Below are 21,268 nucleotides of genomic sequence, written 5' to 3' on the forward strand. Positions count from 1 at the left end.
AAGGACATATACCTGGGTTGCAGGTTCGATCCCTGGCCCTGGCCAGGGTGCTTGTAGGAGGCAACCAATTGATGTGTCTCTCTCACATCACTGTTTCTCTTTCTCCCTCCCTCTTCATCCCTCCCTCCATCCCACTCTCTCTAAAATATCAATGGAAAAAAAATATCCTCAGGTGAGGATTAACAACAACAACAACAAAATAAAAACCTTTTCACATTTATCATCTCAAAGTAGCACAGTGGTGTGGTGAGATGGGAAATTGCCCTTTAAGTAAGTACATCTCGAATTTGAGTTCCAGCGTTAGCACTAATGGACTGTGTGATTTTGACAAAGTCATGTTCTCTTTCTTGACCCCAGTTTTCTTAAGTATAACATGAAGGTGTTAAATTAGAGTCTTGGGGTTTGAAAGTGTAACCTCACAGGCCCTGGGGTGACGTCAGGAGGTGGGAGGAGACTGAGAAAGTGGAACTTCCCTACCCCCCTTTCAGCCAGAGCAGCTCTCCACTCTTTATCTGTTTAAATATTGGTGTGTCCATGAGATTTATTTGGAAACTGAGGTTGCAAGGTTTTAAAAACTTAAAAGCCACTGGATTGAGTGATCTCAAAGGACTTCTCTGTGTAAAGAAAGAGGCTGTTTTTTTCTGATGCCATTGGGCAAGCAGTAGCTTAAGAAGCACTAGATCGCCCTCTTTTCTACATTTTCCCGGAGAGTAACAGCAGAGCCGTGGGCCTGCCTGTCTCCTAAGAAACCTAGACTTTTCTATCATCCTTTTCTCCTTAGATTTATTTGCTCAGTGTTGGGAGAGATGGACATTTGTTGCTGATGGCTGCATCTCCCGTCCCTCAGGTGGCGTAGCTTCTTCAGGAATCAGGATCCAGATATGGAGGGTGAAGGCCTTCCCTGGAGAGGCAGAGGCTGTGAAACAAGGTTCCCGGGAGAGGAGGAGGCTGGGTGCATCAGCAGCAGATGAGAAGGGCTTGTCTTCTACATGGGCCTCTGGCTCCTCTGGATTACTTGGATGTAAACATACTTTCCCCGGCCTATCATTGGTCCCTAAGACCATCTGTTTTTTGGAAACTACCCTAATGGGGTGGGTAGAGGTGGGAGGGATTCGGATGATCTTGCTTTGAACAATTTGGGAGGGCTCTTGCCTTTTGGTGGCTCTAGCACTTTTTGTTATCTCCCCGTTGGCTGTAGAAAGCAGATCTTTGCCAGCTGATTGAAGCTACTCTATAGCCATCTTTGCCCTCCTCTCTGTTCTCTTACTTTCCAAGTAAATATTCTATTTGGAACAGAAGCCTGGAGATGAATGATTTAGTGGAAAGAGAACTGGACTTAGAATCAGTAGCTCTGGGTGAAGTTCCTGCTCTCCTTGCCTATGTGAAACTGGGCAAGTTTCTTAATCTTTTTGTTTTTTTCTTTATATATCAAATAGGATTGCTGTGGAGATGAAAGGAGATAAGCATGCACAGTACTGCCCTTGCTCCATAATGCATATTTATTAGGTGCTAAGTATTTCTGTGTTATTGTTTTTCTACTTATATCTTTGAGAATTTAGGATAGATGCTAATTAAAGTATAAAAATAGCACTTATCTATATATATAAAAGCCTAAGCGACTGTTATGACTGAATGACCAGTCGCTATGATGTGCACTGACCACCAGAGGGCAGACGCTCAATGCAGGAGCTCCCCGCTGGTGGTCAGTGCTCTCCCACAGCCAACCTCCCATGGCAAGCCAACCTCTTGCAGTCCCTCCCCGCTGCTGGCCAACCTCCCGTGGCCCCTCCTCTCCCCGCCCACCCCTCCCAACCCTCATGGCCGGCTGGCCCCTATCTCCCCAATAAGGACTGGGCAAGACGGCACGAATTTGTGCACGGGGCCTCTAGTATTAAAATAATAAAATAATACCAGGAGAAATTGTCCAGATCATCTTGCCTTATATATTTGTTTTACAGTTGGCACATTGTATAATTTGAATTGCTCAGAGTGAAGAAGTGAATGGCCCAAGGTCATCCAGGGGAGGCAGCGGGAACTCAGTTTACAATGCCTGGTTCTCCAGGGACAGGGCTGTCTTAGACTAGCCTGGGAGGCCGGCCTGCATTCGCCACCCGCACTAGGTTCCTCACTGTATGCTTTGAGGGCCATTAATCTGTGTGCCCAGGGAAACCAGTGGCTATCTTGAGTTTGGATACTGCTGGGTAGAGTCAATCTGGCAACTTGTTACTCTCCTGAGAAGTATTCCTTGGTGTAGACCTTGGCCCCTGCAGATATACTTAGTGGTTCTTTCCTTGACAGCTTAACCCCTCCTTTCCTTTTCATAAATAAAAAATGAATCTTGATTTGACCCGTGATCCCACTTCTAGGACTATATCCCAAGAAACTAGAAACACCAATCAGAAAGGATATATGCACCCCTATGTTCATAGCAGCACAATTCACCATAGCTAAGATTTGGAAACAGCCTAAGTGCCCATCAGCAGATGAGTGGATTAAAAAACTGTGGTACATCTACACAATGGAATACTATGCTGTGGTAAAAAAGAAGGAATTCTTACCATTTGCAACAGCATGGATGGAACTGGAGAGCATTATGCTAAATGAAATAAGGCAGACAGAGAAAGATAAATATCACGTGATTTCACTCATTTGTGGAATATAATGGACAACATAAACTGATGAACAAAAACATCCAGAGACAGAGAAGCATCGATCAGACTGTATTACCTCAGAGGGAAGGTAGGGGAGGGTGGGGGTAAGGGGGAGAGATCAACCAAAGGACTTGTATGCATGCATATAAGCCTAACCAACGGACACAGACAACAGGGGCGTGGGGGCATGAGTGGGGGATGGGGGGGCAATGGGGGGGATAAGGACACATATGTAATACCTTAATCAATAGAGAAAAAAACAATCCTGAAAAGAGCAGGCAAGTATAGCCGTGATGTCTCTGGGAGTGAGTGACCTAGTGGTGTGTGATGGATGGAACTATAGGAAGAAGGAGGGGAGGAGAATGGAAAAGATCAGAAAATTCCTTGGGTGTTCCCCCATCCCCCCTCTCAAATCTGCTAAAGGCTATTCTTTCTTGTGGTGTGAAGAGAGAATTGCAGAATTTTAGAATAGAAAGTTCCCTTTAAGGGCATTAAGCACAGCCTTTACCCCGTGTTCGAATTCCTTCTGCCAAGTTGTTGCCAAGTATTTCTCTAGTATCTGCTTGTGTGCTTCCACAGTGCAGAGCTCTCTACTGCTAGGGGCAGTCATTTTCATAGCTTGACTGTGGCTCTTAAAACTAAGCGCTTCTATGGCTTCTAATCACTGGCTTCTCACGGGAGGAAACTTGGGCTCAGGCAGGTGAAAGGGTGCACGTCAGGCCATTGGGTGTGCGTCTTCCATCCACCTCCAGCTAAGGGATCGGGCAACACAGACCCGGGGTCTCAGTGCTAGAGCCTCGAATTCATCCTCATGTCTTTGTGGGTGACTGGTTTTTATTAAAATTATTTATTCTTTTTATGGACTTGTTGACTTTATTAGAATCATTAGGCATTACTATTTTTAGAATTTTTTTTACTACCAGAAAGAGACTTGCTGACCATATGGTGTGTTTTTATCATCATTTTATGGATTAGGAACTGAGCCCCAGAAAGGCATCTGCCGAAAGTGACCCAGAAATTCTGTGACAGAACTGGGTTCAGGACGCTGGTCTCCTGGTAGCCTGTCCTGGATGCCTTTCTGTAGGCAGCACGTCCACAGAAGCTGTTACCAAACGCAAGAACTTTGTTTCTTAAGTGCCACGCGGCCTGCGCCTTGGGATTTCTCTTAGGAGAGACAGCATCAGTTGAAAATCACATAGATTTCCACCTAAAAATATCATATTGTTTCATCTAAAAATAGCAGGCTATTTTTCAACATGTCAAAAGAAGTAAAAGGGTTCCAACCACAAATAGGTATAGTACACCTATAGCAGCTCATGCATCAAATTCCTGAAAATTTCTATTTCACGACACAACTCAGAAATCTTCACTTTTGTGAAACTTCCTGACTGCTCCCTTTCTCCAACCCCATCCCTCATGGAAATGTTCCTCGTTATAGAACGGATGCTGCCCTGTCAATATGGTGTAGTGAGAGGACTATGGACATTGGATTCAAACAAGCAGATCAGGGTTGATCTTGGCTCCAAATAATTCATGTAAAATGCTGATCAGTGTGCTAGGGCACACATTAAGAATTCCAGAAATAGCCCTTGATGGTTTGGCTTAGTGGATAGAGCATCTGCCTGCAGACTGAAGGGTCCCAGGTTCGATTTTGGTCAAGGGCACATGCCTGGGTGGTGGGCTCGATCCCCAGGATGGGGCATGCAGGAGACAGGTGATCAATGATTCTCTCTCATCATTGATGTTTCTATCTCTCCTCCCTCTCTCTTCCTCTCTGAAATCAATAAAAATCCTATATAATAAAGAGATAATATGCAAATGGTCATCACGCCCTCACACTGTCATGCCATAACGGCTCAGACACTCAACACTGGGGAGAGAGGAATAGGGACCAGCCAGGCACAAATGAGCTCACTAGAGAGGAATGGGGACCAGCCAGGCTGTGGCCCAGGAGAGGGACAAGCCGCCCACCCTGTGGTCCCGGGCACCAGTGGCTGCGCTTGCGCCTGTGGCCCAGGAGAGGGACAAACCGCCCACCCAGTGGTCCCGGGTGACTGTGGCTGTGGCCTGGGCGAAGCCGCCCGCCCACAGTCCCCTGTGGCTGCGGCTGGCCCAGGTGAAGCTGGTGAGGGACCTGGGTGCCTGAGGCCGGCTAGAGGGAGGGAAGCCCAGGTACCAGGTGCCTACGACTGGCCAGAGGAGGGAATCCTGGGTCCCGGGTGTGGGGCGAGGCAGAAGCGGTTAGGGACGATCAGGCCAGCAGGGGAGCAAGTTAGGGGCGATCAGGCAGGTAGGGGAGCAGTTAGGAGCAATCAGGCAGGCAGGCAGAGGTGGTTAGGGGTGATCAGGTAGGCAGAGGTGGTTAGGGGCGATCAGGCAGGCAGGCAGAGGGGTTAGGGGTGATCAGGCAGGCAGAGGTGGTGAGGGGCGATCAGGCAGGCAGGCAGGTGAGCGGTTAGGAGCCAGCGGTCCTGAATTGCGAGAGGCAGTCGGACATCCCCTGAGGGGTCCCGGATTGGAGAGGTGCAGGCCGGGCTGAGGGGACCCCCCACCCATGCACAAATTTCGTGCACCGGGCCTCTAGTATATATATAAAGAATATTTATATATATAAAAAGAATTACAGAAATCTTACCTACTGTTACGGTGATTATTTTTATTGTTACTTATGTATTATCTCCCCCTTTAACCTGGGAGCTTTCAAGGGCAGTGTGGGTTTGATATAGTAAGTTGGACTAGTATTTTTAAAAAGTAAAAAAAAAAAAAAAAGCCAAATAGAATCCATCAGAGAAAATATCAGGACACATTGTCTATAGAAGGAGCAAGGACTGTTTGTGAGACATTTGTTTCAGTGTTGTATTTACAGATGTGTTGTCTGCATGTTTGTGTGAGCGCATGTACATGAGGACTGGGTCTCCATATACACTGTGTTCTTACTCTAGGCCAGTGATGGGCAACCTTTTGAGCTTGGTGTGTCAAACTTTGCCAAAAAACTGAGCATAACTCGGGTAGTGTGTCACTTTGAGGAAAAAAACTTTATTTCGCAAATGTTTCATCCTCAGGATCAGCAAATGTTTCATCCTCAGCATGCGGCCGCCTGAGCGGCCGCGTGTCATCAGAAGTGGCTACCACTGACACGCGTGTCATAGGTTCGCCATCACTGCTCTAGGCTGTAGTCAGAACGGTTTGAGAAAGCATGCTTTAGGGAAGAGACTGCCTGCTATCTCTATCTCTTATTCACAGGACCTAGCACCGGGGCTGAAACAAATCTGATGCCCATGTAACCAAGACAAGTCAGCCTGAAATTAATTGCTTAATATATGATATAGACAGTAATTGCAACATAGGTTCAAAACAAGGGGTATAATTGTCTTGAGAAACAGTTTAGTGAAGTAGTTGAGAGTTTAGTTTTCTGGTGTCTGAAGATCTGGGATAAATTGAAGCTCTGCTACTTCCTGGCTGAGGCAATAAGGCAAGCGACTTCACTTTCCCTATCCTCATTTTCTTCATCTCGGAAATGGGGTTAATAATGACCTCAGGTCGTGAGGATTTAAATGAAATGAAGTTACTGTAGAGCCGACACGTAGTGAGTACTTGCAGGATATCTCCATGGGCTGAAGTGGTCATGGGAGGCTTTTTTGAGGAAGCAGGCATTTGTCTTTGCAGTACTGGTCGGAATGAGATGTGGGGTGTGTTTGAGATGTCCTGTGTGTGCCTGAGTGCTCTGTGAAAGCCCTCAATGTCCTTTTCTCTTATGGATCCTTCCTCTGTGATCTCCGTCATCATCATACCCACAGCCTTTTTTTCCTCTTCAAAACCACTTCCTGGGAGAAAGTCCAATGTAAGCTGTTACAACTTGCCTTCGGCCCCTCCCAGAGGCCAGTGTTTTCCCAGACAGGGAACAGAAAAGTAATCCAGGTGGCCTAATCTAAGTAATCCTTCCAGGCGACTGCCTTTGCCTTGGAGAAGAGCAGCAGCAGCAGCAGCTCCGGTGAGCCCCTGTAAGAAAGGACCCTGGGCAACGTGAGCAGGAAGAGTTCTTGGCCTGGGTCCAAGGCCCAGGCTGGAGCTCCAGAGGGCAGGTCCTGAGAAGGTAGGCAACTGAGAAGGTGGGGAGAAAGGTCAGCCTCGTCTCTGACTTCTGATGATGCTGGAAAGGAAATAGATTCTGTTTCTAAACCTGGGGAGGAAGGGGAAGCGGGGGGCGGGGGGGCAGGAAAAGGGAGAGGGGCAGAAAGGGACTGGGGAAGGGAAAGAGAAAGTGCTTGCAAGGTGTTTGATTTAGTTGTGGAAGCAGCACCAGCCTGGGAGTCTGGAGACCTGGGTTCCAGTTCTGACTTTCCTGCTGAATCTCTGTTCTTTTGTCAACTGCTTGCCCATTTGAGGCCTTGGTCAAGTAAGGGTTTCTCTAAAACCTGTTTTAGGTCTGAAACTTTCATATCTGTTTCATAAAGTCTAGAAGAGAGATCCAAATAAAATACCCTCGGAGCTCAGAGGAGGCGGAGGAGAAGACGGATCTGTGTGGTCCATGTCAGAGGTTCTCACCCTCGAGACTGTTGTATGGTTCTGTGTTCGGGAGGAGGTTGTTCTGTACATTGTTTCACAGCATTATCGTTGTCCTCTACCTACTAGACGCCAGTAGCACCTACCTTCTCCCCCGGCGTGACAATGAAAAATGTCTCTAGGCATTTTTGTCCCCTACATGCAAATTGTAGGGACAGCTAAAATTAATGAAAACAAACATAATTTCATACTTATATAGCACTTACTATGTGCCAGACACTGTTTAAGCCTTTAAATATATTAGCTTGTTTAATCTCCCAAATAATCCCATGTGTTAGGTAGTATTACTGTCTGCCCGTGTCGACTAATGAGGAAACGGAGTGGAAAAAGGTTAAGTGAATTAATTGAAGTTAATGTTTTTTATGAATCGCTATGTGTCAGGGACTCTGCTCAATACCTTACCTCTATGTTATCTCTTGTAATCCTCACCTCACTCTGCGAGGTAGGCATAGATGTTAGTGCTGTTTTACAGACGCGGGAGCTGTAGTGTGCCTAACTCTGTACTGAGCACCGGGGACTTTTTCCTATTTTGTCTTACCTACTGTGAAGTAGGCAGCCTCATGACTAACCCCCTCACCCGCTTTTCGAGTCTGTTTTACACCACTTTGCTTTCACAGAAGACCTGCCTCACTGCCTATTTTTGCTAACCAAAAGAAATCCGAAGAGGATTTTCTCTGTTATGGGGGGGAAAAAAGGCAAAAAGTGAAATAGTGTTCAGTGTTCTGCAGCGAGTTGTCACAGAGGCAGTGCATGCGCCCCAAGCCGCGAGAGTGGCAACGCCGTCCTCCCCTGGGACCACGCTCAGCGCCCCAGCATCAACCTCTGTGGCTGTCAGCTGGGTCTGGGAACATCTGGGCCTTGCCTTGATTGATGTTGTGCACGTGTCAGCAAGATGTGTCCTGAGGCCATTGCCTTTTTGCTTCCCCCCCTTTCGGCTTATGAGAGGTTTCATGGGAATGCTCTACTTTTGGAGAGAGCAGGGGAGACCCGTCTTCACATTTTATACCTGAAAGGCCCTGCGATTCAGAGAGAGAAAGGGGCAGAAACCAGTGACTGGCATTTGTTGGATGCATGTTTTATGCTTTTGTGGTTGGCCATACTGCTTCCAGCCACACAGAGCAGCAAGCAATGAGGTGACAATGTGTGGCAAGGAAATACTGAGCCCCTGGTGGTGATGGACGGAGAGCCGAGAGGAGCTCCTGATTGGTTATCTGAAGTTTGTGGGTGAGTTTTTCTTCTGCAAATGTGCTCTCCCACCCACTTCTTCCTCATTGACATTGGCTGTGTATCACAAGTTAATGGTTATAATGGGCTTTTAAAAAAAATATTTGATTTCTGCAATATTCTGTCCTGTAGGCTTCTGAAGTGTAGACTTATGTGTAAATAGACTCTGTTTTGTTTACCACAGTATCTCAGCACAGTGCCTTGTGTGCAGTAGTTACTTTTATTTGTGAAATTTCTGAATCAATAGGTAGATGGGAAGGGGACTGAGAGAGATTGATTTATTTAAGATTAGACAACAGTGCGGTAGCAATTTTGGGATTAGATCAGGGTTTTTCTATCCTCGGGCCCAGAATTCTTTGTACAACAGTGTGCTGCGTGCCATATACCTATCATATCATACGATTGGGACTGCTAGATGCTCTCGCTGTGTGGCCTTAGGCAAATTCCCCAGTTTTCCCTTCTATAAACTAAAGTATTAAACAACTGTCTTTTCTCCTTTCCATCTTTGGCTGTCCACGTGGCCTCCAACCACAGGGTAAGTGTCTACCAAGAACCCGGGAAGCCTCATTCCATTCTCCTTGCCAACCCAGCGCTAGAAATCATGTAATCGCTCCTGAACAACTACTTCCTGTTTCAGTGGTGGTGTGGTTGTGGTCAGGGTATACAGATTGAAACAGAAAGTAAGTTTGGGTTCTGAGGGAAGAAAGCAATTGGGGTACCTACTTATGCCCCTTCTTTACTCAGGATGGCATGTTGGGTGCCTGGGTTTATCATATACTTTGGAGATTTTTTTCCCCTTCATTTTAAATGTAGGGGTCTGCTCATTTTCCTTCTAACTTGTGGAAGAAAGCCACAAAGCTGTTCTCTGTAGCCCCTGATTCACTGGCTGCTCCTCGAATGCACACAACACACAACATGTGGCACTGCACCGAGTAGACACTCAGGGCGGGCTGATGGAACCTGTGGAGGGAATGGGTTCTGGGTTGTGAGTCTGTTGCTCTTATTTGAAGTCTGTTTACAGGCCCTGCAGAGGTCTAAGAGGCTCTGACTACAAGAAAGGGTTTGGACCGTGGCACTGCTGGGCCCGAAGCCTGCCCTGAGCCAGAGCTCTATCTGAGAAAATTATATATTTGCTCTCCAATTATGTTTTTAAATGTTTTCTCTACAGCCCTGGCCAGTGTGGCTCGGTTGGTTGGTGCATCACCCCATGCACCAAAAGTCAGATTCAATACCCAGTCATCAGGGTGTGGGCAGGAGGCAACAGATCGATATTTCTCTCTCTCTCTCTCTCTCTCTCTCTCTCTCTCTCTCTCTCTCTCTAAATAAATAAATAAATAAATAAATAATATTTTCTTTACATTCTCATCCCAAATAAAATAATTCCTGGCTATAGGTTATTGAGTATTTAAAGCTGAAAATAATAGCAGCTCCACATTCCTCTACCAAAAATCTTGCCTCACACTGTGTGAAGGGCAAGTGTAGTGACAACGAGACTTCAGACAGCCTGTCTGCCACTTTGTCTCTGGAGAAGCATTTAGGCTGAAGTAGCAGCAAAAGAGGGTCTTGGACTTTCTCAATGGCTTACTAATTTGTACTTTCAGGTGCTGTGGAGAGAAAAGAAGCATGACAGGTTAGGTTCTTTGCAGGATTTGGGGATGTCTGGGAAGGAAAAGAAGGACAGAGGGCCGTATTTTCTTAGGTCTCATCTCACTACTAACATTGCTGCAGCCATTGTCACGTCTCCATCCTCTCTTGTTCTGCTGATTCCCTCCTCCAGGGCTTTGTCCAGGTTTTTCTTTTCTACCCAAGTTTGGGCTGTGTGATCTCAAAGTGTAGGCTCTTTCCCATGCGTCATAATGGTAGCATTGAATGGTGAAAAGTGGATTGTTCCCTTTTGCTTTTCCTGTCAGACTTTCAGTCTAGTTAAAATAATTTCAAAATTGAGGTCAGAACATTTTCCAATGTACATATTCAGATTTAGCTCATCCTACGTGGTGAGGCACCACAGGGATGCCAGTCAAGCTGTGCTTGTACAAGGCTAACTCTTGGTTTGATTTGGCCTGAGAGACAATGGAATGTTCTTAAATCAAGACCAGCACTGTTCCATCTGCCTAGTGGTAATGGAAATTAATGAGGAATAACAGCTTTCCTTCTTCTTTTGTTTTATGTTGGGGAAGCAATATGGGAAGATCCTGAGGATGTAATGGATCTGGATTCTATTCCCAGCTCTGATAGGTTTGCAGTATTTGGGAAGTGTTAAGCTTTCTGTGCCTCATTTTTTCTCAGGATAATAAAGCTGATTTTGCCTGACTGGCATGGCTCAGTGGTTGAGCATCAACCTATGAACCAGGGTCGATTCCCGGTCAGGGCACATGCCAGGGTTGCTGGCTCGATCCCCAGTAGGGGATAGCCAATCAATTATTCTCTCTCATCACTGATGTTTCTATCTCTCTCTCCCTCTCTCTTCCTGGAATCAATAAAAATTGAAAAATAAAAAAACTGATTTTTTAGAGTTGTTAGGATAAATTTGATTCTCCAAGGGCAGACTCTGAACACTTTATCAGTGACAGTGGAAGTCATTGACCTAAGCATTGTCTCTAGCTTAGTATATCATTTCACACTTCTCAAGCTGCTTTTATTCACATAATCTTGTGTAATTTTCACAGTGTGTTCAGAGAGGGAAAGACTATGTGATTATTCCCATTTGACAAATGAGGAAACAGGCTTAGAGAAGTGAAGTCGCTTGTCTGAGGACCAGGGACTTCTGAGGTCTAGTCTGGACTCCTTTGTGCACTGACCAGTCCTCAGAGAGGGGAACGTGTAAGAGTCTGTTCATGAAAGTCAAGAATACTCTGGGTATAGTCTTAGCTGGGACAATTTTGGAAAGACATCCCAGCTTCTACTTTATTTTATTATTATTGTTTTTGAAGGTAAATTGTTATTTTTTTACTCTTTATTTATTTTTTACAATATACAGAATAAATCTATTATGAGATTGTAGCTACAAAATAATTAGCCATTTACATGCAATAAACAGTATTTCAAGGAAAACGATTTTAAATATAATATTACATGCAATAAACATTAATATTTCAAGAAAAAAGATTTTAAATATAATAATATTACCAACACTGTACTAACATAGTATAATATCACAAAAGTTGTAGGAGATATTAAAAATCTGCAAATAACAGGATTACTTCTATTACATTCTAAAATATTTTTTTTCTCTGGCTCTATTTTCATCAATTTATGTTGTTCATTATATTCCACAAGTGACTGAGATCATGTGATATTTATCTTTCTCTGACTGATTTATTTTGCTTAGCATAATGCTCTCCAGGTCCATCCATGCTGTTGCAAATGGTAAGAGTTCCTTCTTTTTACAGCAGCGTAGTAGTCCATTGTGTAGATGTACCACTGTTTTTTTAATCCACTCATCTGCTGATGGGCACTTAGGCTGTTTGCAGATCTTAGCTATTGTAAATTGTGCTGCTATGAACATAGGGGTGCATATGTCCTTTCTGATTGGTGTTTCTGATTTCTTGGAATATATTCCTAGAAGTGGGACTATTGGGTCAAATGGGAGCTCCATTTTTAATATTTTGAGGAAAAGCCAGACTGTTTTCCACAGTGGTTGCACCAGTCTGCATTCCCACTAGCAGTGCACGAGGGTTCCTCTTTCTCCGCATCCTCGCCAGCACTTGTCATTTGTTGATGATAGCCATTCTGACAGGTGTGAGATGGTACCTCATTGTCATTTTGATTTGCATGTCTTGGATGATTAGTGACTTTGAGCATATTTTCATGTCTCTTGGCCTTCTGATTTTTGCTTTTCCTGGCAAGTGTTGAGCTTTTTCCTTTTTTTGAAAAGTGTCTATTTAGGTTCTTTGTTCATTTTTTGATTGGATTGTTTAGCTTCCTTTTGTTAAGTTGTATGAGTTCCCTGTAAATTTTGGAGATTAAACCCTTATTGGAGATAGCATTGACAAATATGTTTTCCCATGCAGTGGGCTTTCTTGTTGTTTTGTTGATGGTTTCTTTTGCTATGCAAAAGCTTTTTATTTTGATGTAGTCCCATTTGTTTATTTTCTTCTTAGTTTCTATTGCCCTAGGAGCTGTATTGGTAAAGATATTTCTATGATATATGTCTGATATTTTGCTGCCTATGGATTCTTCTAAGATTTTGATGGTTTCCCATCTTACGTTCAATGCAGTCCCTATTAAGATACCAATGGATTATTTCACAGACCTAGAACAAACGCTCCAAAAATTCATATGGAACAAAAAAAGACCCGAATAGCCACAGCAATCCTGAGAAAGAAGAACAAAGTTGGAGGGATCACAATATCAGATTTCAAGCTGAATTACAAGGCCACTGTTCTCAAAACAGCCTGGTACTGGCACAAAAACAGACATATAGACCAAAGGAACCGAACAGAGAACTCAGAAATCAACCCAAGCCATGATGCTCAATTAATATTTGACAAAGGCAAGAGCATACATACAGTGGAGTCAAGATAGTCTCTTCAATAAATGGTGTTGGGAAAATTGGACAGATCCATGCAAAAAATAAAAATAAAAAAATAAAACTAGACCAGCAACTTACACCATACACAAAAATAAACTCAAAATGGATAAAGGACTTAAATGTAAGACAGGAAACTATTTTACTATTATTATTTTTAAATCCTCACCTGGAGGTATTTTTCCATTGATTTTTAGGGTAAGGGCAAGACTGAGAGAAATATTGATGTGAGAGAAACACATCAATTGGTTGCCTCCTGCATGCATCCCGACCAGGGCTCAGGCTGGGGAGGAGCCTGCAACCGAGGTACATTGCCCTTGACTGGAATCCAACCTGGGACCCTTTGGACTGTAGGTTGACACTCTATCCACTGAGCCAAACCAGCTAGGGCCAGATTTTTACTTTATTAAAAGAAAATTCTAACTGTTCTATCTACCTCCCTTTGTTTATTCATAGACAGTTATGGAGCATTTACTTTGCTCTATACCTCCTGGGCCTGGTTTTTAGTAGGTAATCTGTTAAGTGACAAGGGCGATAGCAGTCGTGTGTGTGTGTGTGTGTGTGTGTGTGTGTGTGTGTGTGTGTGTGTGTGTTTGGCAGAGGGGAAGAGGTGGCGCTGGTGGTGGTAGCGGTCCAGGAGAGGCGGCTTTGGGACGGAGCTTTGTTTGTGAGAAGTCTCACAGGGTCGTCTGTAAGAATTAAATTGGATAATGTGTGTGACTGTGCTTTGTTAACTGTAAAGAGCTGCATACATGTTAGGGATTGTCCTATCTTCTAGAAGGTACTCCTTTTCTAAAACCTTGCTGACCCCGGGAAGCACCGCAGTTGGAGCCTAACCTTAAAGTGAGAAGAAATATTTCAGTGGCAAGAAAGATTGGAAACTTATTAAAAAAACTCTGCGTCTAAAGTGTATTGTATCCAGGAGTCCTTAAAAGGGGATATGCTTATTAGAACGCTCTTCTGCTGCGATGATACAGTGGCCTTTCAAACTGCTTCTGGTGTTTTAGAGAACTTAGAATCAACTTTTTAATAAAGCCACTTGTTCTGCTGCAGCATTTAAAATATCGAGGAGAGAGAGCTAAGGCAGCCTTGGAAACAAGCTTATATCCTGGGGTATAAAAGGACTCAGAGCAAGACAGAAAGATTGTGTGGGTGAATTAGATGCCAACACATATGTGGTGTTTTTATTTTTAGATTTGTCTGGGTTCAGTAGATTTAATTGTTGGGAACCTTCTATGTCCTAGGCTTTGCCTAGGTACTGAGGGGACAGAAATGAGTGAAACATTCCCTCACCAAAGGGACTTACAGTCTGGCTGGAGATATAAGACACCTGTGGAAAATAAAGTGACGGGAGATTTCAGGAGGTGCTGTAAATGAGGAGGACCTACTCAGGCCTTTGGGCAGGACTGTATCAGAGATAGCAAGTTGAAGGAGATAACACTAATGGCGATAAGGCTGTTCCTGTGAAGGGTAGTATCTGGGGCTTAAAGCACTTCGAATTTAATGCTGGCATATTGTAACTGATAAGACATAGGGTTGTTCCCTTTTTAGGTAAGAGCATTTTTAATTTGTTAGGCTTAGTGACAATACATTAGCATGGAATATTTTAAGAATCTGTGTTTTTAAAAATTGGCTTGAGAGAGAAAGAGGAAGTGCGGGAAAGAGTAAGAGGGGGAGAGAGAGAGAGAGGGGGAGAGAGAGAGAGAGGGGGAGAGAGAGAGATTTGTTGTTCCACTTATTTATGCATTCATCGGTCACTTCTTATATGTGCCTTGGTGTATTGACACTCTAACCAGCTGGCCAGGGCTGGAATATTAAAAAAAACCCATTTATATATGGGAATAAAAGGTATAAGTGAGAGATAGTTGTCATTGTTTTACTGCACAGCATTTTGTGTGCCTCAACATGGAGGTTTTGGCAGGATTCGGTTTCTCATGAGAGCTGTAATAATAGTGGCACTATTGTTCCTGGCTTGAGAGATTGATTCTGGTGACTCTTCCTGTTTTATAAGGACAGCACCTCCATTGGATCAGTGCTCCTCCCTTATGAGGTCATTTAACCTTAATCACCTCCTTAAAAACCTTATCTTCAAAACAGTCACAAAGAAGCATATGAATTTTTCTGGAGAGGGGCGCACAGTTCAGTACCTAACCATGTATTAACAAATACTTTTAATAAGTTGGAGTAAGCATAGATAGATTGCTCTGAGGGCCATAAGAAGGGGTGATTCTAGAAAGCCTTTGAAGAGTTTTGAGCTGAGTCCAAAAGGACAAGCAGAGAAAGAAGAAAATTATGGGAGAGTAGTTTCTTATTGTATCCTTCCTGTAGAGAGGCTGGTTGGGGGTGTTAGTACCTTCACGTTTGTCCATTTCATTATTAGACACCTCTGATTATTGTAGTATTCTTGTATTGGTACAGTATAGAATTTCACATCCATGCATTTCTCACTCTCCCTTCCCCTCTCGTCCCCTCCCCCTTCTCTCTTAGAGGGCACAAGGTGATTTGTATGAGCAGCTTCCTCATTAAGCCAATTCTAAGATTGCATCCACTGCCTTCAAGGTTCTCTGTGGTTGCTTCTGACTGGTGTTTCCGGCTCCATTAATTCATTCAGCCATTACTTAGCAGCCACATACTGTGTACAAGGAATACGTTTTGAGGTCTGGAGATAAAGACAAAGTCTTTGCCCTTGTGAAGTGTATGTTCTATTGGAAGGAGTCAACCAATAAGCAAATATGTCAATTGATGATAAGTGCTATGCATACAAATAGTCCTCGGAGACCAAAGTCCATTAAGTTTAGTGCCTATATTTTTTTCTATGTATTTTATTGTTTCAGGTCTTAATATTCAAGTCATTTTGAGTTAATTTTTGTGTGTGGGGTCAGATAGCAGTCTAGTTTCATTCTTTTGCATGTGGCTTTCCAGTTTTCCCAGCATCATTTATTGAAGAGGCTTTCCTTTTCCTGTTGTATGTTTTTGGCTCCTTTGTCGAAAATTAGTTGCCCATATATTTTTGGGTTTACTTATGGCCAGTTGAGAGTCCTTAATAGGCAACTGGCCCTGCTATCTGGTTGCAAGAAAGAATGGTATATTAGATGACTATTTTATAATCAAAATTATCATTATTGACTGACTTCTTTTACATTTAACTGGTGATATCAGAAGATTATAATTCTCAATCTATAAGTGTATTGTTCTTAAAATTATTTGTGGTTGCAAAAAAATCTTACAATTTTCAAATCTTATAGGCAGTATGATCATGGTGTAGTCATGAGTTAAATTTTGTCTAAACAAAATGTGCTAATTATTACTGATCATAGTGTTTCCAGGGGTTGCAAACCCGTATACCTGCAGAATCCAGGTGAGTGACTTGAAAGGAACTGGTCAGGCCTAAGATGACCACACAGACAAAAACATTGCTGATCAGGGTTCACGGAAGATTAACTTGTAAATTATTTACTTTGTAAACCAAAGGACTGCACCAGCGCAAGGAGTTACTGCACTTAAAACAAGGTAACTGCTAACTTGTGTAATCGTGGGCAAGTCATTTGATATCTCTGGGATTTAACTTCTTTCTTTGAAAATACAGCTTTATCGATCAAGTCCCTTCTACCTCACTTGATTCTGCTTTTTCATTTCTTTAGCTAATAATTTCTCCCTTGTACGAAGGTCATCTTAATCACTATAATCTTTCCTTCTTGATTATCTGGGACCAAGAAATCTCCCTTAGGGTACCAGGCAGTAAGAAGTACAGTGAGTATCATGTCCCCTTAGGTACCAGGCAGTAAGAGGGTCTTAGGACTGTGTTCAGTGGGAGGTGCCCTAGATCCCCACTACTCAAAGTAGCGTCTGAACTGTTCCAGTCTGCAATGAGGAAAGCAAGAAATTTAGAGTGTTTAGAAAATTTCATAGCAGTTTGATAAGAGTAATGTTTTTGATGAATCTAATAAAAAAGGAAATGAGGTTTATCTTATATATCTGTTTTTGCTTGGTACGTAACATTTTTATTTTAATAGACTTTATTTTTAGAGCAGTTTTAGGCTTACAGAAATATTGACCTGAAAGTACAAAGAGCTGCTGTATACTCCCTCTCCACCCGCTCAGCACTTCCTCTGTTAGCAACTTCCTGCGTTCGCGTGGTACAATTGATGAACCAATATTGATACATTATTATTAACTAAAGTCCACAGTTTGTATTTGGGTTCACTCTTGGTGTTTTACAGTTCTATGGCTTTTGACAAATGCTTATCCTATATCCATCATTGTAGTATCGTACAGAACAGTTTCACTGCCTTAAAAATGCCCGGTGTTCCATCTCTTCGTCCCTATCCTCAATTCCCTTTTGAAACCCTGGCAGCCACTGATCTTTTTGCCCTTTCTATAATTTTGCCTTTTCCAGAATATCATAAATAGTTGGAATCAGCCTTTTCAGACTAGCTTTTTTCATTTAGCAATATATATCTAGGGTTTTCTCATGGCTTGATAATTCATTTTTTTATTGTTGTTATGCCATTGTATGTTTGCTATCCATTCATCTGTTGGAGGATATATTGTTTGCTTCTGAATTTTGGCTGTTGTAAATAAGGTTATTTCTGAATTTTGGCTATCGTGAATAAGGATGCAATAAATATTTATGGACATATTTTGTGTGGACATAACTAAATTTTCAACTCATTTGGGTAAGTACCTAGGAGTGCAATTGCTGGATTGTATGGTAAGCCTAGATTTAGCTTTGTAAGGAACTACCATGCTGTCTCCCAAAGTGGCTGTAAGATTTTGCATTCTCATCAGCAGTGAATGAGAATTGTAGTTGCTTCACATCCTCACCTGAATTTGGTGTTTTCATTGTTTAGGATTTTAGCCATTCTAATATGTATTTAGTGGTATCTCATTGTTGTTCTAATTTGCATGTCCCTAGTGACATATGATGTTGAGTATCTTTCCATATGCTTAATTCCCATCTCTGTATCTTCTTTGGGGAAGTGTCTATTCAGATTTTTTTTGTCCATTTTTTTGATTGAGTTGTTTGGTTTCTTCTTGTTGAGTTTTAAGAGTTCTTTGTGTATTTTGAATACCAGTCCTTCATCAGATATGTGCTTTGCCAATATTTATTTTCTCAAGTCTGTGACTTGTATTTCTCTTAATAGTGACTTTGCAGAACAGAAGTTTTAAATTTTAATTAATTGAAACTTATCAACATTTTCTTTTATGGATTGTGATTTTGGTGTTGTACCTAAAAAGTCATCACCAAACCCAAGGTCATCTGATTTTCTCCTATTTATCTTCTAGAAATTTTATAGTTTTGCATTTTACATTTAGATCTATGATACATTTTGAGTTATTTTTTTGTGAGAAATATAAAGTCTGTGTCTAGATTAATTATTTTTTTGCATGTGGAGATCCTATTTCTAGCACCATTTATTGAAAAGACTATTCTTTCTCCATTGAATTTCCCTTGCTCCTTTGTCAAAGATCAGTTGACAGTATTCGTGTAGGTCTATTTCAGGCTCTCTCTTCTGTTCCACTGATCTGTTTATCTATTCTTTCACCTATACCACACTGTCTCGATCACTGTAGCTTTATAGTAAGTCTTGAAGTTGAGTAGTATTAGTCCTCTGATATATATCTATGTATCTATATCTATAGTTTTATCTATAAAGATATATTGCCTAGGCCACACCCCAGACCAGTTGAGTCAAAATCTCTAATAGGACTTCAGTATATATCTTTAAATCTTCCCAGGTAATTTTGTTGCACAGGGAGAGTTGAAAACCACTATAACAAGACCATAAACTCTTTGAAGGAGTGGCTTGTATGAGATGCTTAGTTGTTGAATGAACAAATGATGAAAAGAACCGAGGGTATTTTTTCTGGAGAAGAGAACAAGTATAGGGGCTTGATAGCTCACCATACACACATATCTGAAAGCTTTTAATGTGACATTTCCCAAAGGATGCTTTCTGAGTACTCCAGGAGGCAGAATTGGAAGTTTACAGAGGCACCTGGCTGATTATTAGGAAGCACTGTCTTACAGTGTAACTTTCAAGTGAGCTCTTTTTTCCTGCACATGTTCCAACAGGACCTAGAAAACCCTCTATCGGAGGATGTTTGCTGCACGTGGTGGGAAATTGGGTAAGATCAGATGCTATGATTATTGATCATTAGTATGAAACACTATGTCCAAGGCAGAGCACTGTTTCTGGGACTTCTGGTAGTTGGAATAGCACAGGTACTCAGGGCCTGGGAAAGGTGAAAGATCTAATTTAACAGAAGAGCTCTTTCTGTCCTCTTGGAGTTCTTCCTCTATTCCCTTCTGCAATTAGATTAATTTGGGCACATTGAATGGAGGTGTAGGTATCTGTCAGGAGAAATGGATAAATACCATAAAACTTCTCTCTACTGCACTTAAATAATTGGTCAGGCATAACGTTGGTCACCTGCTGTTTGCCAGGCAGTAGGAAGAGGGATAAGCAGTTGATATAAAATCGACTACCATGGCAGAGAGAAATAAAGCATAGGTGTAGGAGTCAGACTAGAGTTGGGGGACTTTGGCCATTTACCCGCTGGGTAGTCTTGGGGAAGTCACTGCCCTCTCTCACGCGTCATATTCTGTTTTTTCAGCAAGTTCTGCTGCTTCTTCCAAGCTGTGTCCTTAGAATTGACTTGTTTCTTCTTATCTTATCTTCCAATGTATTAGTCTAAGTCATTACCATCCTCTCTTACCTGGAGTCCTGAGTCTAATAACTAGATTCTATCACTCTCTCCTCTATTTTTCATCATTTAGTTATCTTGTAAAAATGTAAATTAGATCTTGTCCTTCTGCTTAAAACCTTGCAAAAATTTAGGACAAAATCCAAGCTCCTAGTTATGACCTGGAGGAGGCCCTGCATGATCTGACTCCCGCCATCTCTCTCAAGAGCAGGATATAGAAGGGGAGTTGGTGAGGTAATGGTACCTCCGAGGGGGTATTTGGAAATGTGTGGGTGTTTTTTTTTTTATAGTTTCAATGATACTTACTGGCATTTAGGGGGTGCTGGGCCAGGGTTGGCACATGTCCTGTAACGGGTTGTTTCGCTCAGGGCCCATTCCAATGCCTGATTTACAATAGGTGTTTAAGAACACTTGTATGAAACCACATTCTTCTGGACCTCAGTTTTCACACATGTAGATTAGTAGCGTGCCTGCTTCCTAAGACTGTGGTGAGACAGACGGACCATTTTATGAAGCACCTGGTACACAATAACACTTAATCAAGGATAATTGCTGCCGAGCTTCCTTTGCTTTGGGTATCAGCGGCAGCCCATCCTGTTCCCTAGGGCATTAGAGTTAGACCCTGACACCTTTGTCGGGGGTGGGAAGGTGGGTGCACCCTTTTTTTCCCCTGAAGCCTAATCTGAGGGAGCCTAGGTTTGACTTCAGTTGTCCTGGAGCCCAGACCCAGCTGCAGGAACTAAGGCACAGAGGTTCTCTTCCTCGACTCTGGGGCTCATCCAAGACCCTTAACTGGCCGGTGGAAAGCCTAAGTCTCAGTGAAAGAATGACCTCCTGCTGGAGACGACGTGGGGAAGAAGAGCTGAGCGGGTAGGAAGGTGGTAGTCGCCCCTCCCCGCCCTCCGCGCTTCTCAGAAAGGAGAAGCGCGGCTTCCTCCCGCCTCCCTGCCTCCCAGCTTCCCCCGCCCCTTCTGCTTCGCCAGCCCCAAAGCAGCGCCTTCACTGCGCCCTGCGAGGGCGGGAGCGTGCTGCACCCGGGAGCTGGGGCGCGGAGCTGCCGGAGCCCTGCTCCCGCCGCCGACTAGAGGCTCGGGTGGAGCCCGGGCTTTGCGCGGCCAGGCCCGGCGGGGGAGAGGTGCGGCTCTGCGACAAAAACAGTGGCCAGAGATGCCGGGGCCAACTCTCCCCACCAGGTATTGCCGGCCCGGCGGGGCGATGCTGGGGAGGGGGTGAGTCTCCGCAGGCTCCGGGGCAGCGGTGATGCAGGGTTTGGCAGATTTAGGGTCTCTTCCTTTCAGAGATCCCAAATGGGAGAAGGGCTGAAGGTGGAATCCTCCGAGGAGCCTACGCCGGGCTAGGCCAGCCCTGGGATCAGAGCTCTGGCAGGGGCGGGCGTGAAGGGGAAGCTGGGTTTTGGGGAACTGCCCTGCCTCAGGAACCCGGCTCCTTCACCGGCACCCTTCTGCTCGGTGGCTAGGGTGACACTTTTTCTCTGCCTGGGCTTAGCTGCCTGCCAGCTGGGATGGTGGGTTTTTTTCCCTCTTGGGTGCTGGGGAGGGGCATTGTATAATAAGTGACCTGTTAAGAGGTCCAG

The 21,268-nt window shown here is 43.5% G+C and overlaps 1 protein-coding gene across 4 annotated transcripts in view; it reads left to right on the forward strand.

The window, feature by feature from the left end:
• PAK1 (p21 (RAC1) activated kinase 1) overlaps window positions 1-21,268 on the forward strand; it is a 120,735-nt gene that overhangs the window by 30,397 nt on the left and 69,070 nt on the right. For 2 of the 4 annotated variants that reach the window (XM_028158329.2, XM_008150003.3), the window contains exon 1: window positions 20,677-20,867. The exons of the other annotated variants lie outside the window; for them this stretch is intronic. The gene's annotated coding sequence lies outside the window, so the exon portion shown is untranslated. Of the gene's footprint in view, window positions 1-20,676; window positions 20,868-21,268 lie in introns of those variants that run through there. 4 annotated transcript variants of the gene reach the window in all.

Source organism: Eptesicus fuscus, chromosome 13, assembly GCF_027574615.1.
Source record: "Eptesicus fuscus isolate TK198812 chromosome 13, DD_ASM_mEF_20220401, whole genome shotgun sequence".
In the NCBI taxonomy this organism is placed as follows: domain Eukaryota; kingdom Metazoa; phylum Chordata; class Mammalia; order Chiroptera; family Vespertilionidae; genus Eptesicus; species Eptesicus fuscus.